General features: G+C 33.5%; 1 long non-coding RNA gene across 1 annotated transcript; it reads right to left on the bottom strand.

The window, feature by feature from the left end:
• Positions 1-26586, bottom strand: LOC118522987 (uncharacterized). The gene is made up of 3 exons (XR_004910879.2): positions 26481-26586; positions 25002-25124; positions 1-229 (listed from the first exon to the last, which is right to left on the bottom strand). It is a non-coding gene; the product is annotated as an uncharacterized LOC118522987 (long non-coding RNA).
• Between the last annotated feature and the right edge of the window lie 1361 nt (positions 26587-27947).

Raw genomic sequence — 27947 nt, 5'->3', positions numbered from 1 at the left:
CTCTGATTGACTTACTTCGCTCAGCATAATACCCTCAGTTCCAACCACGTCGTTGCAAATGGCAAGATTTCATTCCTTTTGATGGCTGCATAATAGTCCATTGTGTGTGTATGTATATATATATATATATATATATATATATATATATATATATATCTCACATCTTCTTTATCCATGATTCTTGATTATGCATAACTAAGAAGCATAACTAAGAAGTGACTTACCAAGTCTGGAAAAAAAAAAAAAAAGAAACCATCAGAAAGGAATAGGCCAAATAATTCCTTGAGTTCATATAGAGATGGGCATAATTTGTATTCCCTCCAGCTAGAGTTGAAGGATCACGTAATACACAGGGCATCTGATAGAGTTCTCAGGATATCACCTTAGATAGGGAGGTAAATTAACACTAGACTCAAGAGTGCTCTGGGCTCATCTTAAGCAAGTAGAAAAACAAGTCTAGAAAGGATCTAACTCATTCCAAATAACTCAACTGCATACCAAAACAAAGAGCAATACTATTTAAAGGATTACAGTATAACACAGAAATCAACAATTTAATGTACAAAATATAGAGCATACAATAAAAAATTATCAGGCTTGCAAAGAAACAAGAAAATATGATCAATAATCAAGATAAAAATCAACAAATATAGGGGCGCCTGGGTGGCTCAGTCGTTAAGCGTCTGCCTTCAGCTCAGGTCATGATCCCAGGGTCCTGGGATCGAGCCCCGCATCGGGCTCCCCGCTCTGCAGGAAGCCTGCTTCTCCCTCTCCCACTCCCCCTGCTTGTATTCCCTCTCTCGCTGTGTCTCTCTCTGTCAAATAAATAAAATCTTTAAAAAAAAAAAAAAAAAAAAAAAAAAAAAAAAAAATCAACAAATATAAACATATTCAGAAATAAATATTATTTGATAACCTACTGCATACTGAGTAATCTTTAGAACAGTGTGAAGCAATGAGAAAAGAGTAAACACGTTAATTACCTCATAATATGGTTAAGTTTAATTCCACTGTGAAAGAATATATTTTATAATGATTATATCCAAATGAGAAAAGAGTGAACACGTTAATTAATTACCTCATAACATGGTTAAGTTTAATTCCACTGTGAAAGAATATATTTTATAATGATTATATCCAAAAAATAAATGTATCCTTATTTTCTAGAGCAGCAGCAACTAAAAAATATATGTGAAAAACTAAATAATAGGAAACTGAAATAGTGTACAAAATAGGAAAAGTGAAAAGTTCTAAAATATTGTAATTTCTTGCATTATTAGAAGTATAAAGATACGTGCACGTGGATAAGCTGCTGGTAGACATGAACAATAATACTTTATTTCAAGAAAATATTATGAGCGCAGTTGTTCTCAAGGTAGTGACAAGACTCAACTAACTTAAAAGTCCAGGTTCAGTATATTTTATTATTCATTCTCCAACTTTCATAACAAAATTTTTTATCATCTATTTTATGTTGATAATATTAAAATGGTTAAAATGCAATCTGCCTTGGCAATAGAGAATACAGAAGATGATTAAGGGGTGCCATTGTGTAGGGGACAGTTACTAGACTGCAGACTCGACTCAGTAGCTAACTTTTCGTCTATACATGGCCAGATAAGAAATAGTTTAGATTTTGTGTGCCACGTAGTCTCTGTTATAACTACTAAATTTGGCTGCTGTAATATGAAAGCAGTAATAGATAAGGCATAAATAAATAGCCATGACTGTATGTTGCAATAAAATTTTATAAAAACAAATAGTGGTCTGGATTTGGCCCCTGGGCTACAGCTTTTTGATATCTGCCCTAAGCTATGACATTTGATGTATCTCTCAATGTAATACATGAGAGAAAATCTTAATAAATTGGCATTATAGGTTTTCAGGGAAATTCTTAGGATGGGTGTAAACTTCTATTAGGATTAATGTAACAGGTGAGTAAAACAGTTAGTTGTAGGAACCAAGGCCTGATTTAGAGCAAAGCAGATCAAGAACTGAAAGCAAAAAGCAGGCTGACACACAAAAAGAAGAAAGGATAGTTTCCATGACTGGATGCAGGTGGGACCTGTGTGTGCCATATGGAAGTTAAGAACCAAGGCTCTGACAGTATTCCAAGAGTGGCTACTGAGTCTAGTCTGCAGTCTCATAACTGTCCCCAACTTGTTTGTTTTTATCAGTGAGGATTTAAGTACAGAAACTGAGAGTAAACATTTTGGAAAATTGTACTACGATTTGACAGATTAATAGCATGTCTTTGAATTTAATAACCAAAAAATAGGACTTTTTTTTGTGCTTTTTAAAAAAAAGTTTTATTTTACTGGTAATATATTTATTGCACATTATGGAAATATCAGGTTGAAGTGAAGGAAAAGAAAAAAAAAACCTCTCATTTATCACACAATGTGGGAAACATGAGAGTTTTTCCGTGGCTATAGACCTGGACTTTCCAATAAAGTAAATATTCCTTTATTTTTTTTTTCTTTAGGATTTTATCTAATTCATTCCCAGTTTAATTCATTTTATCAAAAACAGACTCTAATAGAATAAGAAGAATTTGGCTGTAGCCACGAGGAAATACGCTTATTTTTATCATCTTTAGCTTTTATAAAGCTGAATAAGAAAATATCATTCTAAATGTTTTTATGTGCTATTAGTTGTTTGTGAATGTCTCCTCTGTCTAGCTGTAGCTAATCAAAAAAGTTAAATCTCGTTGTCATTTAATATGTAGCCTAAGTTACACAGGGTGACATTTAGCTTTAATGATTTCAATTTTCTTCCATCATTCTTTCTACTAAATTGTTCTAACTGTAATATTGTACTTTATGTGAGGAGCAAAATTATATCATTCCAAATAAGAAGTGTTTGTTCTGCTTTATCTTCTATAGATTTTTCAAAAGGAATACAATGTATTAACACATAGTCAAATAAAATCAACTTGCAAATGCTTTCCTTTCAGGATTCTAAGAATATTCTAGCTTCTAACATGGTGCTTTTCCTACTGAAATTTACAGTCCAGCCTGAGGGGTTTAGTAGAAAGTTGTTTAACACTTGCTTCTGAGTGAGATGAGCATAATGGCCCAATTTACAGGAAACAGCCAAAGCTAGTATTTATATCTTTTTTTCTTATTTTATTGTTTATGAAGTACTTCATGTATGGTCCCATTTGATTACCTGATCTTAAATTCCATTTCACAAAAGGAGGCAAAGGCAGTGATTGACTGGTGCAGGATCTCACAACTAGTAAAGGATCTGGAATTTGAATCTGAGTTTTCTAAACTCAGTCTCCTGTTTCTCTGTTTGTTCAGCTTTACTCTGCCATCTAATTGCCTATGCCTTTGCCATAGAATTTCTTTGCCTGGCTGTGTTTACAGCCTGTTGATTTAAGGAAACTGTATCAAATCCCCCAGTTATCAGCATGGAAAAAATCCAAACCCTTTCAAAGGTTCACTGTTATTGAATATTCATTAATTGGAAACCACTACCAAAATATGCTGAGTTGTGTTAGGCTCTGAAGTATAAAGAGGAGACAGAGTTCAGATGCATGAGGGAAACCAAACTTCTGAAAATGTTGCAAGTAATTGGCATCCCTTAGACAGTGCCACCTTCCAGGTTATCTGCATATAACTCCACAATCCTAGCATAATTGCATTCTCATAAAATGAAGCATCCTAAAACTATAGAAAAAATTTTCTGGCATTGGTGGGTAAGTTATAACTCTGTAGAAAATGCAATTGCCCTAGAGAAAACTTTTGATATGGAAAATAGCTCAGATTTATCCCAATGCCTCTTACAATTAGCTCTTTTACTAAATGGGCCTATTAATCTCAATATTTCCAGGATAATTGTTTATGGCTCAGTGATAAATATCAAGGCACCATCTGCACATAAAATCTTTTTATATTCCTTTCCTCTTGTTAGTGTATCTTGATGGTAATGCTATTCACAAGGCTATGTATTTACTGGTAAAGAAATAGTACATGTTCCTTATTGAGCTTTCGGTGACTTTATATACACCAAACATATTTTCTAATTTTACCTTTTGTGGGGAACTGTTCTGCTCTGAAAATTAGTAAAAAGTAAGGATCTATGTAACCCGTGGACTTAAAGTAGCAACCCTGGTTCACCTTGTCTTGGAGTTGTACCCATAGGGTAGATAGTACAGTTCAAGCAATTGTGTGGCAGAATACTAAAGATGTTCTCACCAGGAACTTGTTTGTAAATGGTAAATCGTATAGTATGTTTAAGTAATTGTGAAATATGTGACACTGACAGAAGAAAAGAAAACTCAACGTAGGTAATGACCTCTTTTTGCTATACCATTTATAAACAAATGGGAAATGTAACCATTGTGAAATTTCATCAAAATAACCCCAGAGTGGGACGCCTGGTGGCTCGGTTGGTTAAGCATCTGTCTTCGGCTCAGGTTGTGATCCCAGGGTGCTGGGATTGAGCCCCACACTGAGATCCCTGCTCAGCGGGGAGTCTTCTTCTCCCTCTCCCTTTGCCCCTCTCCCCGATCATGCTCTCTATCTCTCAAATAAATAAAATCTTAAAAAAATAAACCCAGCATATTTAAAACCATAATGTGCTTAATTCTTATTATAAAAGAAGAATAATATATTTGTCAACAGTTTTTCTTAACTCTGAGCTCAAATGTGCGACCAACCTAATTCATATCCTTTTGTGGGGCAATGACTTTCAACATAGGGTTGAGGGTGGCATATATCATAATAAATCATGTATACATTTGGTGAAGTGTCTTAATTTCAATTTCACAGAAAATGTGCAGATGCATTGATTGACTTGTTAAAGGTTATTTTCGAAATCTGTATTGACTTTTCTCACTTAAAAATTATTCCACGGATTTATAAAATGGGAGATAACATTTTTCACTATTCACATCTCCATTTCTTCATTCCTTTGTGTGGGTATTTACTAAGTGGGAACAGCTGGGCATTATCTTCATAAACTATTTCTTGTCATGTACTACTAGGTTTCAGAATCATACAACATTAATTCATTATTTTAAAAAAAATATCCTGAGTGTATTCTGTACTATGTATCTTGATATGCAGATTTACTTGTCTGTAAAATTCTCCCAAGACTGCGTGCTGTAGGTACAATAACTTCTCTTTCACAGATGAGAAAGAAGGACCAAAAATCTTAAGCCAGTAGCCCAAAAACATGTATCCAGTAAATGAGAAAGAAGGAATTGGGAAATTAAACTTCTAAATTAAGATGAGGGTTCTTTCAGTTCTTTCCAGTCGCTTTTCAAACAAATGTTATTAACTTTATTCAGACACTTGCCTATGACATCTCCAGAAAAGGGCAGAGACGGATTAGAAGCGAATGCTTATGGTCTGAGAATATGGAGAAGAGTAGAAAAGAGAACACTTACTGAATACTTTTATTTTCAGGTACTTTATATTTTTATCTTTCTAAATTTTATCTATAAAGAACACTATAGATTATATACACTGAACAATATAGTCAGAGCAAATAATCCATCCAAGATCATACAGTTTATAAGGAGAGAGGTGCAAATCCATAATTTCTGTTTTCAAGCTAAGGTTGTCATTCAGTATTTGGCATTTCTCAAACATTAGTAGGCTGCTGTAACAACTACGGACCAGTTAAAGCACAGATTCCAGAGCAGTGACATCAGCATAATGGTGGAGCAGATTACTCCCAAGTCTTGTACTCACACAGAAACATCAGAAGAAAAGAAAAGAGAAAAAACAGAAAATGTCAAAACCAACTTTGATGGAACCCTGGAAAACAGTTAAAAGTTTGTCACAACCAAGTGAATGCTGAATCAAAAACAAGGCAACTTGAAAACATAAGGAAAGTTTTCTGGTGTTTTAATTTGCCCTTGCCTCACTCCTTCCCTGAAGCATGCCAGTCCTAAATCAGAGGCAGCCCTATTCTCAGTGTGGGATGCTAGTTTCAGGTACCAGAGTGAGGGGTGCAGATCTCATTTGCAGATTATTGAGTTTGCCTGTTCTGCGCTGTCTGGGGCTACCGGAAGGAATGTGCAAGTGCTCCTATCTATTTTGCCTACCTCACAACTCGAGCCATAGAAGTGGTGAGCATGGCTGGAAAACTCTGCAAGGTGAACTAACAAAACTGCAGATGCCTGGGGCAAGAGATTATGTATAAAACACACAATTGACCATCAAAAGCATAGGAGGAAAAGCTGGGTGAGATTATGTCAGAAATTAGGACATTCAAAGGCACTTGTGTATACAGAGTGTTTAGAAAGCCACGTGCAACAAACAACAGAACACCAAAAATATATAACGCAAAAAATGACAGAATTGTAGGGGGAAATAGACCTATGATAATAGAGACTTCAGTATACCACTTTTTAATAATAGAACACTTGTATAAAAGATCAGTAAGGGAATAGAGTATAATATAATAATAATTTATAATATAATATAATATAATATAATAATATAATATAATCAGTAAGGAAATACTATAAACAAACTAGACCTAACAATGTACAGAATGCTCCCCACAACAGGAGCAGAACTCCTTCTCAAGTGCACGTGAGACATTTCCAAGATAAATCATATGTCATACCACACACAAGCCTCAATGAATTTATAAAGAATGAAATCATACAAAGTATCCTCTCCAACAATAAAGGAATGGAGCTGGAAATCAAGAACAGAAGGAAAACTAGAGAATTCACAAATATGGGGAAATTAAACTACACTCTCTTAAACAACCAGTAGGTCAAAGAAGAAATCACAAGGGAAATTAGAAGATAGAGACAAATTAAAATGAAAACACAACATACCAAAACTAATGGGATGTAGTAAAGACAGTGCTGAAGAGAAACTGGTAGCTATAAATGCCTGCATTAAAAAGGATCGCAAATCAATAACTAACTATACATCTTTAGGAAATAGAAAAGATGGGGGCACCTGGGTGGCTCAGTCATTAAGCATCTGCCTTTGGCTCAGGTCATGATCCCAGAGGCGTGGGATCGAGCCCCACATCAGGCTCCCTGCTCAGTGGGAAGCCTGCTTCTCCTCTCCCTCTGCTGCTCTCCCTGTTTGTGTTCCCTCTCTCATTGTCTCTCTCTCTCTCAAATAAATAAATAAAATCTTTAAAAAAAAAAGAGAAATAGAAAAGATGAACAAACTAAAACCAAACAGTAGCAGAAGAAAAGATATAATATAGCCTAGAGAAGAATTTAAAAAAAAATAGGGAATAGAAAAACAATACCAAAAAACAGTAAAACCAAAATTGGTTTTTAAAAAAATCAACACAGAGAAAGGAAGAAAGGAAAAATTAATTTGCAAGTATTAAATAATCAGAAGCATGAAATAGGCTTCTGCAGGACTAAGTTTGATAAAATGTGTGTAGTGTAATATAATGTGGGACCTATATCATTTCACACTTATATCCTTGGTGAATATCTTAGAAAAGATCACCATGAGCATCAGTGGAGGAGATGGACTATCTTAAATTGCAGAACCTTGGAAATTTAAGACCAAACTAACATTTCATTGTTTATCTTTGATCCATAAAATTATTTGGAGCAAGTAAAACAATATCTTAGCATGGTTTGGGTAGGGCATAATATTTTCTCTACTGAGTTCCCAGTACCTTAATTTCAAACTTCTGAAGACATATGTTATGACCTTTAGAAGAGGATGTGAATTCCTTATGAAACTAGTAAAACTGAAGGGAAAATTGTTTAAATCTTTATAGAACCTTTCCTCAATTACATGTGCAATATAAAATATATGTCTTCTGGGGCGCCTGGGTGGCTCAGTCGGTTAAGTGTCTGCCTTCGGCTCAGGTCATGATCTCAGGGTCCTGGGATCGAGCCCCTCATTGGGCTCCCTGCTCCGCGGGAAGCCTGCTTCTCCCTCTCCCACTCCCCCTGCTTGTGTTCCCTCTTTCGCTGTGTCTCTCTCTGTCAAATAAATAAATAAAATATTTTATAAAATAAATAAATAAATAAATAAAATATATGTCTTCTTAACCCATCCAGGCTCTCTAAAGTAACCTGTCTTTGTTTATCTATGATATTATTTACCTCTTTAAAATGTTTCTGTTAAAATCTTCATGATACCTCCTGAATCTGAAATTATTTATTTATGTATCAACTGTGTATCTAATATATGTTTTCTCATTAAATGTAAACTGCTTGAGGATTTGGGCCTCTTCTACATCACCAGCTCCTGTAACAGGGTTTATTTATTTATATATTTATTTTAAAGATTTTTTTTATTTATTTGACAGAGAGAGACACAGCGAGAGAGGGAACACAAGCAGGGGGAGTGGGAGAGGGAGAAGCAGGCTTCCCGCGGAGCAAGGAGCCCGATGCGGGGTTCGATCCCAGGACCCTGGGACCATGACCTGAGCCGAAGGCAGACGCTTAACGCCTGAGCCACTCAGGTGCCCCTGTAACAGGGTTTATAACATAGCAAGAGCTCAAGAAATATTTTTTAAATGAGTGCTAAAGGAAAATGTTATTATCCTCTTTACCCTAAATATGGAGACTTTTCTTACCACAAACCTATTTCCTCGTCCACACTTACTGACTTTTCTCTTTGTCCTCTTTTTGTTCTGCCTGTTCCAGGATTTTTAGACACTTTCCATCTGATTTTTGTCACTAATCTTTTACCTATTCTAGGTAGATGCCAGATATTCCCAGTGATTACACTTTAAGCACCTACGTGACCATACCATTGCTATGCTCAAAATTAAACCAATAAAGTATTCAAGGCCTCCACACTTCAACTCTATCCTCAGTTTCTGAACACACCAATTTCCTATCAACTCTGGCTCACATGCACCAAAGTTCTCACTCTTATCTTAACTCCGGCAAGAATGACAGCTCTAGTCCATAGTTCCTTGCACACCAGGAACTACGTTAAGCGCTAAAATTCATTATCTCATATAATCTTCACAACACTCCTGTAATTTAGATGCCACTGTTACATTCATTGTTATTTGCACGGGACAGGAACTTTGTCACAGGGTGCAGAGGGTCAGAGCTGGGATTCTAGTTGCTGTTGCTCTGGCAGAAGATCCTGCCCTCCCTGCCACTGTTCTTCATGCTGCCCCTGTTTCCTGCTCAGAGAGGTGTTTGTATGCTTGCTCCCCAAGTATTTACAATGGATCTCTCAGCTTCAAGGCGCAATTCAAATGCCACATCCAACTTGATGCTCTGAGTTGTAATTAAATTCTTGTTTTTCTACATTTTCTTATCCTTTTTATACTTATATAGCAACCTTTGTGTTTTTTGCTGTGCTATAGTCAGGCATATGGAAGTCTGCTTTTATAATCCCAAACATATTTTTATACTCATTCATGCCTGGCCTCCAAATGCATTCATTAAAAAATTTCTGAGATGTTTTTCTTAACAATCTGAACAAGAAATGTAAACAACAACAACAAAACTCCCAAACATTTCCATGATATTTTTCTTGGTTGTGTTTGTTAAAACAAAACAAAACAAAAAATCAAAGAGGCATATAATGAAATGTCAGAACTTAAGGAGAATAACAAGAGGGAATTGTTCAACTCTACTTCTAATAGACTTAGCTGAATCCCAGGAAGGCAAAAAGGCAATTTGCAAGTTAAATCGCTAATAAACCCAAACCCAATTTTGTAATCACTTTTCCTGAGCTGATAAGCTGCGGGTTCATGAGGGAACACTGACTATTTCCTAGAAGGCACCAGAGAACACCCAAGCTCCTGTCACTTCCTCCTCCAGTTTATCTCCTCCTGCTTAAATAAGCTAGAATCAGTAAAACAGGTTTATCTTTTCCAAAAAGGAAAGAAGGGAGAGAGGGAGGGAGGGAGGAAGGAAGGAAGAAAAGAGGGAAGGGAGGAAGGGAGGGAGGGAGGAAGGAAGGAGAAAAAAGGGAAGGATATTTGGAATATAAGGATCAACATCAGAAAAATGAGAGAAGAATTAACTTATATTTTAAAAATATTTCTTCTTTCTTAACATAGTTCTTTTTTGAATATGTTAAATTCCAGTAAATCACACAGCATGTTATAAACTTACAACGGTTATCAAAATACATAAAACCTGGTCTCTACATGTGTGAACAAGTCTAAACAAGTATTTTCTAAAATGTGTTGTGTGGACTATCACTAATCCCAAGTGATAGACATTGAAAAAAAGATATCTCCAAGAAGAATCCATAATGGCATTTTATAATGTACACGTGTTCTTGATGAAGAACATTAAATATTTTAATAATTCTAGAAGTAAAGTACTTGTTTAATTCTGGCTGACAATGAATTTCTCAAATTAATTTGAGCAAGTTACCCATCCCCTTAACATCTTTTTACATTTGAAAAGAACCTATGTAAAAGACTGTCTTAGCACCCCAGGTTATTGCTGCATGACCCATGGAGAAAAGCCTGTCACAGAGTATTTTAAGTGAGTTTTATTAATGTTTGGGAAAAAGTCTGAGTATTACAAATGTCATAGGACACCTCAAATAAAATTGTTATAAAATCCATACCTTGATTTTGCCCTACCTATTTAGGGTTATACTACTGGACAATAAACTAAACACAGAATCTCTCATTTTAATGTTCAGATAAATTATTTGGCCTTCTATTACTTGTAAAGAATGCCATCCTGGAGAAAAAAGACTATTTAATGATTTTTAAGTGTCATTTACCCCACCAGTGTCCAGAAAATATTGCATTGTCATGGGTCCATATAATTGAGTTAAAGATTGCCTGTTAACTAGCTAATTCTTACCTGTGTAATCAGTGAGTACAGGGTTGGACGATTGCCCAAGAATTATTTGCACTATTTTCCTATAGAGGGAGAGAGAGGCATAAAAAGAGGTAGGGGTCTTTTTTGGTATATCTTGGGGTCACTCTCCTGTGAGTTTTGACACTGGGATATGAGAGTATAATCAGTTACATGCTGATGTTACCTAAGGAAAGAAATCCATCTCCATTTTGAGGAAAATGTCTATATTAGCGTAATGTCATTCTTTTCTTAATGATAGCTTGTTTGCAGTACAGTAAAGATGTAGCTGTCTTTCTAGTTTGCTTAAACATTATCAGTATTAGGTGTTGAGCTTTATTCAAGGCCTTATTGGCATTCGATTTTCTGATATAGTATTTGATATATTGAATGCTCTTTCATTCCTGAGATAAACCTACTTAATCATGTTATTATGTTGCAATTATTCTGTGGAATTCAAATCGGTAGTATTTCATGAAGTATTTGTACATCCGTATCAATAAATAAGATTGTTTATGACTTTATACTCCTCTTCCACATTAAGTATATGCTTGTTGTACGATTAACATAGAAATGATTTTCCTTTCTTTTGCTATCTGAAGGAGTTCCTCAATTTAGATAATTTGCTGATAAAAATATCTGCACCCAGATTCACTTTGGGAGATAATATTGTAATATTTTATTAACCTCTCATTTGGATATTGATGAATTTTACTATTCTTGGTCTTCTCTGATTAATTTTGGTTGCTTATATTTTTTTAATAAGCTACTGCACAGAGATTTTTCAAAATAAGCAGACTTCTGCAATACTCAATGTCTTTGTTAGTATTCTTTATTTTTATCTCTTCTTGTTTTGGTTCAACTTTCCAAATTTGTATGTATATTTATTGCCATTTTAAAAAGAAATACATCTAGTATTTATTAAGTCTAGCTTTTTTTCTCATTTCCAGTTCATTCATATTGACCTTTTTCTTTATTATAACTCTTTGTGAAGATCTATTTCTTAAAATGAATATATGGCTCTTTTTTTTTATTTTTTTTTATTCATATAATACTCCATGAATTTAATGTTATATGTTAACAAATGTATCCTAGAATATACACTGTAGATTTTCATTACATGATTGTCATCTTATTAGTTAATAAAGAATTGGCAACTTGAGTGTATATTTCTTCTTTAACCCAAGTATTATATAAGCTATTATTTCTCAAATTAAAAAGTAACTTTGTCTTGCTTATTAAAATTTGCACATATTATCAATATCAATAAGCCTTTTAGAATTCTTATGTTGACACGTTAATTTGTCATTCTACTTCTTGTTCTTTTTCATGTATATATATATATATATACATATATATACACACACACACAAATATACGTTATATTAAATGATTACTATAATGTATGCCTGATGACTATAAAATATAAAATTATATGGATATTAACTTTAATTCAAACCTTAAATTTTTCCCATTTTACTGGTGATTTTAGCCCATTTACAATTTTAGGATATGAAGACGTTTTTGAAATTTAAATCACATTTCATGTTTTATATCTTTGTTCATTATAATTCATTATTATCCCTTTGTGCTTACTCAATTTTTAAAATTTTCCTAGAAATATGGTATTTGTATATTAGACATTTTTAATAGAGTGTTTTACTTAGAAACTTTTGACAAATTATTTTGAAAAATGCTTCCTCATTATTTCTGTAAAAAAAGTACATATTGTTTTGTTCACAACATAAAATGAAAAATGTATATTTATTTTTCTCTACACCTTGCAACACAGTTCTGTTTTCTGTAGTCTAAAATTTAAGAATAAAATTTTAGAAATACAATCAAACTTTGTAAATAGGTATAGTCATGAACAATGTGGTCTTAAAAATTAAATATTTATAATTATTTATATAAGGTTTATAATGTTAATAATCATATGTATGTGTTAACATACCTGTGTGTGTTTTTGTATGCATGTGTGTTTCTAATACTACTGCTTATGGATTATTGACCTATCTTAATTTTTAAATTATAAATATGACTGTTGTATAGTCTAAATTAGTTAATTGTGGTCAAATATAAATTAATGAATATGTTTTATATGTTTATATTTCAATAGTAATTAATTATAATTATGACATAAGCATAATCTTAATAGGTTATTTTAGTTTTTAAAATAGTTACATTTATAGAAAAAAACCTGCATTTTTCCCATCACAATATCACAGAGTATTTTGCATATCCATATGTCTAGTTAATTATTTTAGTTGCTATGAAGTATATTTCCTGTGTGGAATGGATATAGCATATTTAATTTAGTTAAGCCCTGCAAGTAGGTATAAAGGGTTTTAATGTACAATTTAAAAATAATATGAAATGGATATTCTTGCATAGTCTTCCTGCATATGCACAACTATTCTTGAGGCTAGAATAGAACTAATAGATTGCAGGGTGTGTGCATTTTTAATTTTCATAAGGTTACTAAATGGACCTTTGATTAGCTTTGCCCTTTTATATACCTGTCAGCAAGTATGAAAATACCCATATCTTCATATTCTAGCTAACTTAATAACATGAATCTTTCTAAAAACATTTTTAATCTAATAAAATATAAATTCAGAAAAAGGCATGGTTGTAAATTGTTACTAATTAGGAGGAATTTTTAAACTCTTTTTACCATTTATCAAACTCCCAGTTCACTAGCCATTTCCAATACAGGTAGACACTAACCTAATTCTAAAAGCATAAATTAGTATTCCCTATATTTTTACTTTATATAAATGGAATTACATAATGTTAACCCCTCTGCTTGCTTCTTTTGCTCAATCTTATGTTTTTGAAATAATTTCCACTGTCTGGGAAGTTGTAGTTTATTTACTCTCACTACTTTGTAGTGTACCCACTGTGTTACTATGCCTCAGTATATTTACCTATTGCATTGTTGATTGGCATTTGAGTAGTTACAGGTTAAGGTTGTTGTGAATAGTGCTGCAATGACCATTCTAGTGCATATATATATATATATATATATATATATATATATATATACATATATATTTATATTTTTATCTTTATTTATTTATGTTGAAAATATATCTAGTAATTAACTTGCTATGTCATAGGCATGGGTATATTTAACTGTAGTAGATACTGTCGAACACTTTTTCCAAAGTGGTTTTACAAATTTACTATTCATACACTAGGTAGAATAAATGTAGACTAGAGAAAGCAGAAGAACAGATCAGCAACCTGGAGGACAGAGTAATAGAAAGCAATCAAGCTGAACAGAAGAAAGAAAAAAACATAATAATGATAAATGAAAATAGACTAAGAGAACTCAATAACACCATCAAGGATAATAACATTTCCATTATAGGGATCCCAGAAGGAGAAGAGAGAGAAAGAGGGGCAGAACATTTTCTTGAAGAAATGATAGCTAAAAACTTACTAAATCTGGGGAAGGAAACAGAAATCCATATCTAAGAGGCACAGAGAGCCCCCAACAAAACTGACCCAAGGAGGTCCATACCAAGACACAGAAATTAAAATAGCGAAAAGTAGTGATGAAGAGAGAATATGTAAAGCCACAAGAGAAAAGAAAACAGTTACATACAAGAGAAACCCCATAAGACTATCAGCTCATTTTTCAGCAGAAACTTTGCAGGGAGTGACATGATATATTCAGAACACTGAAATAAAAAAACAAAAACAAACAAACAAAAAACCTGTAACCAAGAATACTCTATCCAGCAAAGCTATTATTCAGAATAGAAGGAGAGGTAAAATTTCCCAAACAAAACTTAAAAGAATTCATCACCACTAAACCAGCCCTACAAAAAATGTTAGGGCGCTCTGAGTGGAAAGGAAAGACCATAAGTAGGAATAAGAAAAGTAAGAGGCACAAAAACAGTAAAATCAAGTATATCTATAAAAATGAGACAAGGGATTTACAAAATAAAAGGATGCAAAGTATGATACCACATACATAAAAGGTGGGGAGGAGATGAATAAAACTTTACTACTTTTAGAATGGGTTCAAATTTAAGTGACCATCAACTTAATATAAGCTGCTATATGCAGAAGGTGTTATATATAAACCTAATGGTAACCAGAAATCAAAAACCAGTAATAGATATGCAAAAAATACAAGAGAAAGGAATCCAAGTGTATCACTAAAGAAAGTCAGCAAACCATGAGAGAAGAGAGCAAGAGAAGAAAGGAACAAAGAACTACATAACCAGCCATAAAATAAGTAACAAAATGTCAATAAGTACCTGCCTACCTAGAATTACCTTGAATGTAAATGGACTAAACACTCTAATCAAAAGACATAGGGTGATGGAATGGATAAAAAAGCAAGACCCACCTATATGCTGCCTACAAGTGACTCATTTTAGACCTAAGGACCCATGCAGATTGAAAGTAAAGGACTGGGAAAGCATTTATCATGTAAATGAAAGTGAAAAGAATGCCAGATAGCAGTACTTATATGAGACAAAACAGACTTTATTTTTATTTTATTTTTTTTAAAGATTTTATTTATTTATTTGACAGAGTGAGACACACAGTGAGAGAGGGAACACAAGCACGGGGAATGGGAGAGGGAGAAGCAGGCTCCCCGCTGAGCAGGGAGCCCGATGTGGGACTCGATCCCAGGACCCTGGGATCATGATCTGAGCCGAAGGCAGACGCTTAACGACTGAGCCACCCAGGCGCCCCCAAAACAGATTTTATTTTTATTTATTTATTTATTTATTTTTTTTTTTAAAGGTTTTATTTATTTGAGAGAGAGAGAATGAGAGACAGAGAGCATGAGAGGGAGGAGGGTCAGAGGGAGAAGCAGACTCCCCGCCGAGCAGGGAGCCCGATGCGGGACTCGATCCCGGGACTCCAGGATCATGACCTGAGCCGAAGGCAGTCGCTTAACGAACTGAGCCACCCAGGCGCCCCAAAACAGATTTTAAAACAAAAATGGGAATAATAGACAAAGAAGGACACTATGGAATCATAAAGGGAACAATCCAACAAGAAGATATTACAGTTGTAAATGTTGTAAATATTTATGCACCCAACATGGGAGCATCCAAATACATAAAGCAGCTAATAACAAAGGAAGTAATTGATAGTAATATAATGATAGTGGGGGACTTTAACACCTCATTTAAAAAAATTACCATTCAATCGATTTCTTCACATCTTTGCCAACACTTGGTATTTTTTGTCTTTTTATTTGAGTATTATTGTGGGTGTGTAGTGACATCAGCTAGTTTTGATATGCTTTTCCCTGATGACTAACATTCATCTTTAGTTATGTTTAGTGGCCATTAGGAAAACTTTTGCCCATTTTTCTACTGAACTGTCTGATTTGTTCTTGTTGTTGGTTTGCAGTTTTAAGGAAGAGTCTTTAGTAGGATGCAAGTAGAGCAAATAATTTCTCTTACTCCCCTGATTTTATTGTATGTTTAAATGATAGCTTTCTTTCTCAATGGCTATACTAATTTGCATTTTAATTTGCATTTTCTTAGTTACTTCTTGGGAGAAATATTTTTACGTTTATTGGCCATGTTATATTCTCTCCAGTGAAATGTCTTGTAATGTCAGAGTGATTATCTTGAGTCATTGTCTTTTTCTTATTTATTTTCGGTAATTTAAAAATTGTCCCTGGATATTAGGTTTCTTTTTTTTTTTTCAGTCACAAGCATTTTCCAGGTTATGCTTGTTATTTAACTTAGTTTAATTTGCATATAGCAAAGGTATAAATTCTTATTTTCCCAGCTTTATTGAGATATATTTGACATATTAAGGTATGCATTGTGATGATTTGACACATGAATATATTGCAAAAGGTTAGTTAAAATCTTTATCACCTCACATAATTACCTTTTTTAATGTGGTGACAACATCTAAAATCTAGTATCTTATTATATTCAAATATAATAATACGGTATTGTTAACTATAGTCACCCTACTATACATTAGATTCCCAAAGCATTCATTTCATAATTGGAAGTTGGTATCCTTCAACCAACATCATTCCATCATCCCTTACCTCAAACACTTGGAAACCACCATTCAACTCTCAGTATCTATGAGTTTGACTTTTTTACATTCCACATATAAGTGAGATCATACAGTACTTGACTTTCTGTCTGACTTATTTCACCTGGCGTAATGCCTTCAAGGTTCATCTATATTGTCACAAACGGCAGGATGTCCTTCTTTTTTATGCCTGAATATTATGTCAATATATATATATGTGTGTATATATGTACATAATAATATATATAGTGCATATATAATATATATACAATATACATATATACACACATATAATATATACACATATAATGTATATATAATATTTATATATACATGTATTTTATTTTATTTTATTTTATTTTATTTTTTTTTAAAGATTTTATTTGAGAGCGTGGGCGAGAGAGAGCAAGCACAAGCAGGGGGAGGGGCTAGGGGGAGCGGGAGAAGCAGACTCCTCTGAGCAGGGAGCCTGATGTGGGGCTCGATCCCAGAACCCTGGGATCATGACCTGAGCTGAAGGCAGACGCTTAACTGACTGAGCCACCCAGGCGCCCCACATGTATTTTATATATATATATATATATATATATAAAATCACATTTTCTTCATTCAGTCATCCATTGATGGATACTTAGAATATTTCCATGTCTTGGCTATTATGATTAATGCTGTCATGAATATGGTGGTGTAGATAACCCATTAAGATAACAATTTTATTTCCTTTGGATATATACAAAGAAGAGGATTACTGGATCATATGGTAATTCTATTTTTATTTTTTTTTAGTAATGTTCATAATATTTCCCTTAGTGTCTGTAAAAATTTACATTCCCACCAGTAATGTACAGGATTAGTTTTTCTCTACAGCTTTACCAACATTTCTTATCCACTCTTTTTGATAATAGTCATTTTAATAGCTGTGAGGTAATACCTCATTTTGGTTTTGATTTGCTGTTTCCTGAAGATTAGTGATGTTGAGCATCTTTTCATTTACCTGTGGGCCATTTTTATGACTTCTTTGAAAAAATATCTATTCAGGTCCTCTGCTCATTTTTCAATTAGATTATTTTTTGATATTGAGTTGTATGAGTTATTTTATTTTATTTTATTTATTTATTTTTTAAATCTTTTTTATTTTTATTTTTTTATTTTATTTTTTTATTTTTTAAAGATTTTATTTATTTATTTGAGAGAGAGAGAATGAGAGAGAGCACATGAGAGGGGGGAGGGGCAGAGGGAGAAGCAGACTCCCCGCTGAGCAGGGAGCCCGATGCGGGACTCGATCCTGGGACTCCAGGATCATGACCTGAGCCGAAGGCAGTCGCTTAACCAACTGAGCCACCCAGGTGCCCGTATGAGTTATTTTATATTTTGGATATTTTCCCCTTATCTGATATATGATTTACAGATATTTTCTCCCATTCCATAGGTTGCCTTTTCATTTTGTTGTTTTCTTCTTTCTGCTAACCCTGGAGTTGTTTTTTTCTTCGTTCTCTAGCTCCTTGAGGTATAAAGTTAGGTTGTTTATTTGAGATCTTTTTTTTTTTTTCTTAATGACATTTATCTCTATCAACTTTCCTCTTCCAGCTGCTTTTGCTGTATTCTGTAAGCTTGGTATGTTGTGTTTCCATTTTCATTTGCTTCAAGATGTTTTTTATTTCCCTTTTGAATTTTTCTTTGACACATTTGTTGTTCAGGAGTGTGTTGTTTAACTTCCATATATTTTTGAATTTTTCAGTCTTCCTCCTATTATTGATTTCTAGTTTCATACCATTATGGTCAGAAAAGATACTTGGTATGATTTCACTCATCTAAAATTTGATAAGGCTTGTTTATGACTTAATATATGATATATTCTGAAGAATGCTCTGTGTGTACCTGAAAAGAATGTGTGTTCTGTTGCTGTTCAAAGGCATGCTCTGTTTATGTCTATTGGAACCATTTGGTCCAAAGTATAGTTTAAGTCCAATGTTTGATGATTTTCTCTCATTTAATCTATCCATTGTAGAAAGTGGAATGTTGAAGTCCCTGCTAGTATTATATTGTCTATTTCTTCCTTCAGATCACTTAATATTTGCTTATATATTTTGGTGCTCCAGTGTTGGGTATATATATATTTATAATTGTATTGACATAAAGCCCACCCAAATATTTCATTATTTGTTTCAGTTATGGTATTTTAAATACAATGATTTTTGTAATGTAATAATGCCCTTTTAAAATATGGAGCTTAAGAAACCTCTTGACCTATAATTTAACCTCTTTGATATTATTTGAGTGCATCTTCCCCTCTCAATCATAAATGTCACTGCCTTTGTTCAAGCTCTAGTAATATCCTTCCTGAATTATTGAAAATGACCATAATATAAAAGTTTCAGCCTTTTTATTTGTTTGTTTAGATACAATTCAAACCCAGCTATACAGTTTCTTTGTTTAAATTTTTATTTCCCTTCTCACTGGATTTGGGATAAAATAGAAATTCCTTAGCAGCGCAGAAAGATTTTGGGATCTAACTTATCTGTCTCTCCACTTTTTGTGTGTTAGCCTTCTCCCATTCTATGCTTCCACATAACAAACTATCCTCAATATCTCAAAGATACCATGCATTTTCATGTTATGTATGACTTTAACTTGAAAAAGTTCTGACATTTCCCCTCCCCCCCACACTTTTTTTCTTTATCTAGGTAATTGTGTTTTGTTTTTCTTTTTTCCCAAAACTTGTTTAGCCATAGCACTTACAATCCAAATGGGAAGTTTGACATTAACAAGTAAGGACAAAAAGCATAAACCAGGACTTTCCCAAGAAAACCAGGTATATGGTGGTATTATTTCTATAAAGACTTACACCTTCTTTATGTTTACCCCCATATAATATCTTTTCCTTTGTCTTGTTTTGTGTAATTTGTTGTTCATATCCTCTAACAAACGTCAGTCTCAACCAGAGTAAAATCTTACTGCTTAATCCAGATATTAACACATAATTAGTATTTGTCACATTTTTAATATTAGATGGCTCTAGAAAATTCTTGGCGTATGCTACCTTTATGTGAACTTCAAGCTTATTTTCTTATTCTTTGATTGATGCTACTTCTGTTCTACTTACCTGTCTATATCTTAGTTTATTAATCTTAAACTCTGTCACAGATGAATTTACAACACAGAAAGCCTACCAGGTTCTGTAGAAATATTTTTAAGAAACATAATATCTTCAGTTTGAAGTAAAAATATCTAAAATGGAAAATATTTTCCAGAAGCCTGTGGTAGAACCATTTTTAATTTATCTCAAAGAAATGTGGAACTGCCCTTGCTGGTATGAAATGTAAAATCCTTGGCTATGACCAGGGCATTTCACTGTATTTGAACATATATTCAGGTTTCAAATTCTCTAGTGATCAAAATGAAGAATAAGCAAAGACTGAAAGCAAAGCCTCTTTAATGAGGGAGATTTGAACTTCAATATGTAGTTATATTAAGGTCTGTGTGCCTAGGAAAGATTAAGAAGGGTGCTTACCACTAAAAAGAGAAAATGTATATTCCCTGTCATTCAAGAATATACCTTCACTAGACAATTAAGAAATGAATGATAGTGCCTGCCTTCTTCTCCAGCAGTAAATTGCATTTTGGGTGTAAAAAGCACCTAATTGAACTAAATGTCCCATTTTAACCTCTTTTCTAACCAGATTTAGTAGAAATTCTCTAGTAAGTTCAACTCCACATGTCAACTTCACAGATTTCTGAGCACATGTTCTTATTTTATATAGTTGCATTGTTTTGAATTTGATGTCATTTGCTAACAGTGCAAAAAAGACACACAGACTTGGAGGACATTTAGAAATCCATCAATTCCTTATAAATCATAGGAATAAAGCAGATAGAGCACAGTTATGAATGAATTCCGAACTTGGTAAAATTCCATAAGCCTTATCTCCAAGTGAAGCAGTTAACATTTGAGGAATGGATTTGATCTCAGTTATGATTTACCTGGAAAATAACCTAGCCATTTTAAAAGTTACATTATCACTTAACTGAATTTTTGTGCAGTCAGCAGTTATATGTGAGATGGAGATGGTCGATTTTATACATATGAACTAAGACTTTACAGGGAGATAACATAGGCTGGAAGAACCCTTGTTGGTAGAGTAAGATTTCTCTAATTTGAAAAGAAATAATATCTCAAGTCAAATAATGTGGATTTATTCATCTACAGGGAAGATAATTTATGCTTAAGATCTAAGAAATATTTTCTCTAATGTTCTGAAATTAAATAATACAAATCCTTATTTCAAGATTGTTATATTTATAATGGCAATAACCATTCAAATAAAGTATTAATTTTTAAGCCATTAAATCTCAAATCCTATAAAAAGAAAGATAATTAGAACAACAGATTTCTGGTTTTCTTCTCATATTTCCTTTCATGACAATCAAATTCTTTCAACATGGGCAATTCCAGGATATATGGAGTGGAGAAGTGAAAAGAACTATCAGGTAGGAAACCTACCTATTCTGTGACTTCCATTTTCCAGCTTAAATCTTTGAACTTTAGCTTCCTCATCTGTAATATGAGCTGCATGGCTCTAACATTTATTCTAGCTCAGGCATTCTGTGATTACAGGGCATTCTTGTTGCAATTTGCTTGGGCTATATTCCATTAATTCCAGAGTTCCTGTACCACCAACACATTATTTTTGCCTGATGCCTTCTTCTTATAGGTTAATGTCTTTTTAGAATATAGGCTTAAAGATTCTTAGATCTCGGTTTTATTTTTAATGGAGCTGATATGAGAAGTCCAGGGACGCTTAGAAGAAGTCACTCTGAAAGAAATAGGTTTAGTATATACAATCTCCTGAAACATACTGATAACTTAGTCTTGATACCACTTTGAGCACAAGCAGTCGAATTGTTTCCATGGAGTGGTTCATTACAACAGCAAATCAAAATGGCAATAATCAAAATACAAGGATTTCTTTTGATCATCCAGGTAAGATTTTGTGCAATATTATCATTAATAAATACTTATAGCACACTAGTTGTATTATGCAACCTAACATCTATAACCTTGGTATATGGGAGTATATATTAGAGCAGTGGTTAATAGATACAGAGCCCTTTCATCCCAAAAGGGTCGGAATAATGTTCTTCACTCAGGAATTATCTCCTCAATTTCCATATCACCTTTGCAGGTTGGGAGAAAAAATTTTAATAAAATTGTGTAGAAAATTATCTATGTATATTCATGCCTGGGAAAATAAATCCAGAGAATTAAATGATTTCCCAAAGATCTTATAGAAACTAAAAAGGAATAACTGATATATATTAAGGGTTTTCTGTTTGTCAGACCCTCATTTAAGCCATTCACACACAGTATTTCACTTGCTACTGAAGACAGCCCTCATGTTAGATACTATTACGTACATTATAAAAATGAGAAAATTGAGTCACAGACCATTTGTATAACTTGTGAAACTTAGATTGCACTGCAGGCAAGACTTCATCTTAGTGTTGTTTTAGTTTACCAAGTGTTCTGCCATCCTAATGATAACTATTATTGTTTATCACTTTATATAACATTCTACTACAATATGATGTTTAATTTCTTAACTTCATTATAATGTTTTCCTTATTCTTCCATCTATATTACTTCTCCTAATTTCCACATATCTTCCACCAACATCGAAGGCCTATATATTTATATCTTAACATGTTTCTGAGTTGTAAGAATAACAATTTTTCTTACAAGACCTAACACCCTAGATTTCTATGTAGCAGAAGGATTCCAAAATTTAAGTATAATCAGAGAGAGCAAACAAAGCAATGACCAGGAATAGAAATTAAATATTAGCTGAACAGGGTGCCTGGGTGGCTCATTTAAGTGTCTGCCTTTGGCTCAAGTCATGATCCCAGGGTCCTGGGATCAAGTCCCGCATCAGGCTGCCTTCTTGGCAGGGAGTCTGCTTCTCCCTCTGCCTCTCACCCTGCTCATGCTCTCTCTTTCACCCTCTCTCTCCCTCTCTCTCTCAAACAAGTAAAATCTTTAAAAAAGAATATTAGCTAAACAACAGGTATCTAAACCTGAATAAAGGAGATAATGATGCTCTTTCCTGATGATCTTTCTCCAAATTCACCTCCTACCTCAAATATTTTTTCATATTACTATATGTTAATGTATATAACTTTATAATTATAAATCAAGATAAAAGGAGGCCAAGGAGAGAGTGATGTGCAATTCTCTTTGACTATTTGTCAAATGGCCGTCTGTATTCTTACTAAGACAACAAATATTTATGTAGGACTGACGTCCACAATGCAGGTCATACTATAGCTATCACAGGACTACCACTAAGCAGGAGTTTGATTAGAGAATAAATTATTCATGCTAAGGATCACTTTAATTCTTAGGTGGAGTGATAGATGTGTGTACACATTTTATTAATAGAATGTAAGATTGCATATATGTTACATATATACTCTTGCATATATCAGATACTATATTTAGAAAAATATATTTATAAAAATGAATAATCCATTAAAGCCTGAGGCCAGACTATCATTTTAGAAGTCATGGTGGAGAAGCCAAAATTGTCAAGTATCTGTAGATTTTTTAGATTGAAAACCTAAGCATTTCTTTCTAAGATACTCGGAAGAGTCAGAATGATTTGAATAAAGGGATTTCTTCTTTTTCCCTAACTTCCATTCATGAATTGACAACAATCCAATCCATGATGATCTCTCTTCACATCAGCTATCTGTGACTAGAACGGGGCAGAACACTTGAAATACTGCTTGTCTTGGAAGAGCCCTCTTCTATGGAAAGAGGCTACATGATTTTCCTCTGCTTAAGACACCAAGCTCTACTTTCTCACCCCGTTGTCCTGGTCACAATCCATTAAACTCAAATCTGCAACTGACACAAAGATATTTATAGACCTGATATAAGTAAGTACAGCAGGCTATGAGTTTTGTATAAAGACTGTGCTCTGAAAGAACATTTCATGTTAAATTGTGACTCAAGTAGATCTTAACTCATGAAGAAATTTAAAATAAAGCGGTTTATGGGTAGTGGAAACAGAGAGAGGGTACTTATAGAAATGTCAGGCATCATATCAGAAAAATAAGTAAACAGTGAAGACTATATACAGACAGGCACAAACAAAGAGAAGATAGGCCGTGAGTGGTCCATCATTGGAAAAGAGAGAAGTGGAAGCTCACTTTGTAGTGAACACTAAGAATATTGACTTGAGAGCTGCCATAAAATCTTTAAAAATAAAATAAAATAAAATAAAATAAAATAAAATAAAATAAAATAAAATAAAATAAAATAAAATAAAATAAAATAAAAAAACAACCCTTGATAGGGGTTCATGGATGGCTCAGTCGGTTAAGTGTCTGACTTCGGCTCAGGTCATGATCACAGGGTCCTGGGATCTAGGCCCGAGGCCCTCGTGAGGCCCCCATTGTCAGGCTTCCTGCTCAGTAGGGAGTCTGCTTTCCCTCTCCCTCCACCCCTCCCCCTTTACCCCTTTCCCCCCACTTGTGTGCGTGAGCCATCTCTCTCTCTCTAGCTCTCTGTCTCTCAAATAAATAAATAAAATCTTAAAAAAATAAAATAAAATGACCCTTGATAAATTTCATATCATTAGGTTTGGTTTATTTTTCTGCCTGACAAGTTCATTTTGGATGCTAATACCCATTTGCTCCTTAATCGGGTGTGGGACATAGCTTTGTTTTGTTATTTTTTTTATATATATTTTTATGTAAGTCCTCATGTGTCTTATAGCTGTAACTAGATTATAAACTTCTTCCACTATGGCTCCTAATACAGTATTGCGTATCTTGCATATTTTTAAAATACACTTATCAGTTAATCAATAACATTGAATATATGACTTGCTTTTCTAAATTTTAAATACAGCTTGATATTTTCGGTAAAATTCAGGTGAAGTTTTATTTTATCATCTATTTATCATTTTACCAAAGGAAAGCCCAACCATGGTGCATTTGGATATGAGTTTGCATGTTAATAATAACATGCAATAATTTGTCAGATTGGTTAAATGCATATCCAGTTGGAAGATGGCCAGTTTTCATGTACTCTCTAATTGATGTTGACCCTTATCATAAACCAATTTCCTGATTAGACAAAATGACAGGTTTCTGACCAAAACTGTTATCTACAATGCCACAAGATATCTGTCTGTTTAACTTTACCTCTTACCTCATTGCTCCTGCCATCTGATCAGCATTAAGATGTCAATAAATGCCAGAACTAATTGTTTCCACTTCCAAGGCTTCATGGACACCACATTCATCCTGTGTTCAATTAGTATTTGTCTGATCACTAAAAACATATAATTTGACATTCAAATTATTTCAAATCCATGGTAATGGAGAGAATATAGACTTGGCATAGCATATCTTTTTCTGATTTAAATAAAACTAAATTACTATTTAAATAGTTTTTAATATTTACAAACATGATTATTACATTCTATTGAAAACATTTTTTTAAAATTTTTTAAAATTTATTTATTTGACAGAAACAGTGAGAGAGGGAACACAAGCAGGAGGAGTGGGAGAGGGAGGAACAGGCTTCCTGCGGAGCAAGGAACCCGATGTGGGGCTTGATCCCAGGGCCCTGGGATCATGACCTGAGCCAAAGGCAGATGCTTAATGACTGAACCACCCAGGCACCCCTATTAAAAACATTATTGTTAAATTATTCAGTCATGGCTTCCATAATAACCTGTACTGACACATAAACTACACTCAACTGCATTGAGGTCTTGGTCAGTCTAAACCTAGAATTCCCTGTAATTTCATCTTTGTCCCTTAGAGACAGTCCTGGGAACTCTTCACAGAAATAGAGCATTGAAGTATAGGATGGAAAGATTGTTAATATGGTGTAATTTTATGTAAAAGGATCTGGTTTACAGAGGTACATAACACTAAGTATGCCATTCTGTTTAACATAAGACCTTGTCAAAATGCTATCATTTCTTCAGCTATAATATTTTAAAGGAAAAATACAAGTAAATCCTATATACTTATCATGTTGTTTGTTGTTGTTACTGTTTTTATAAAGTAAACTACTCTTAAGAAGTTTTTATAATCAGGAATTTGCAACACTAAAGCCAGAAACACTATTTCACTGTATTAACAAAAACTTCAAAGGAATGGCCACCATCTTACTTCTGCCTTTCAAATTTCACAGGGTGCTTCTAACTGGATATGTAAGTCTGGAAAGTGGATGTTCTGCTTCCAGACTCTGCCCAGAAGAAAGATATCCAAATGTTTGCTAACTACCAATCCACTAAAACCATCATATTTTCTTGAAAGGCCCTTAGTATAGGGTATAGTATATAGAAGGAAACCAACAGTAACTTTTATCATTACAATGTAATAATATGTAAAATGCCTAAAAAAAATGAAGAGATGGAATTATACAGAAATGGAAATATTTTTACAATATATGATGAACTGAGAAAAATTTGGAAAATACCATTGGTGAAACAAAACTTAATTTGGAAAAAAAAATGATATATGTATATGTTGTAGAAGTGTCAGACATTCAAACACTAGAATGTTAACACTGATTATCTCTGGTAAATGAGGAGTGATAATAGATATCTTTAGTTATTAGCTCATACATTACAAAAATACAAAAGCCAAGACAATATGTTAAATAAATATGTACCTTTTGTAGAGCCATCTTGAACAATTTGGTACACTATCCCCTGTGATACTGCAGAATAAGAATCAGTTTGATTCTTTTCTTCTTCTTCTTCTTTTTTTTTTTATTTCTTGGTGAGAAAAAAAATAAATCATTTTTTTAAATTAAGAAGGATTTAAAACGAAAACAAGAATGAAAAACTAAAAACAATTAATGAGATACTGGACATCCCAGAAGACTGCTTTTAAAGTTCTTCCCCAAGATAATTTAGGCCTCGATTTAGAATCACAAATTTGATAGTGGTGATTTTTGACAATTGTTAAATTTAGAGTCATACTTATATAGATCAATTTTATTCAAAAAAGGAAACTTATTATAATTCTGTCAATCCTCTCTGTAACTCGGATTGCTTTGCATATACAATTTATGCAATTTAGCATCTTGATGGTAGTTGTTGCAATAGCTTAGAGAGAAGTATGTTGATCAGGGAAAGATGTAATACAACCATTTTTCATCCATGCTAATTTTTACTTTTTTCCCTTATACTTAATTTCCTCAGCTATCCAAAGAACAGAGGCTATGAAACTGTCATGTGTTCTTACATACATTGAACTTAAAAAATAATGTAAATTTGATAAATGGAATCCATATTTGGCTACCCTCAACGTGACATGCTCATTGTATGATTCATTTAAAATGCTGCAACACTATTCACATTAGAGACATTTTCATTCATTTTGAAGTTATAATGGCTAATTTATTAGGTAATGCCATTCAGATATTTTAGAAAAACCTTTGTAACTATGTTTTCATAAGACTTCCACTTTTATTTTTCCTTCTCAAAAGTTGACTTTTATTTCCCTTATTTTACAGTCTGGCTAAGCTTAAGTATGCCACTAAAATGTGATATATGGAACCTACATTAATAATGATCATGATGGTATCTTTCCTCATAGCTGTACTAAATATATTTTCTTCTTGACTTTTTGTTGTTGTTTACTCACAATTTTAGTTCTTCTTAACCTTTTGTCATTGTTGGTATTACATGTTCTGAGTATCAAATAATGAGAAATTAAAAGTGAGGAAAAAGGAGGGGTGGGAGTAGTCAGAGTTGCTGGAGCCCTAAAAATTTCACTGAAAAGTAACAGACTCTTGAATTTTTGTGGGTTTTAATTTCTATCCTTTTGCCCACAATTTTGCTCCCAATATGTCTTGAGTAATTGCAAATTCCTACTCAATAGGTCCAATCAGTGTAATATATTCAATGATATAGATTGACATTATGTCCTGTTGAGGGGAAAGGCAAAGTTCCTGCTATCCAGATGTGACATAGGACTGAAAAGAGGATATTTTTCAAGATAGACTATGAAGGTGTATTGCAGGCCTGGTCATTTGAAAGCAAATTGCTCCTGATAGTCTTTACTATCAATTATATGAGAAAATGAAAACATCTCCTAGATCAATGGCTGTATACCAGTTACTAGGGGATTT

The sequence above is a fragment of the Halichoerus grypus genome, chromosome 10, assembly GCF_964656455.1.
Source record: "Halichoerus grypus chromosome 10, mHalGry1.hap1.1, whole genome shotgun sequence".
Classification (NCBI taxonomy): domain Eukaryota; kingdom Metazoa; phylum Chordata; class Mammalia; order Carnivora; family Phocidae; genus Halichoerus; species Halichoerus grypus.
The sequence above is the reverse complement of the archived record's forward strand: the minus strand, read 5'-3'. Positions and strand labels throughout refer to the sequence as shown.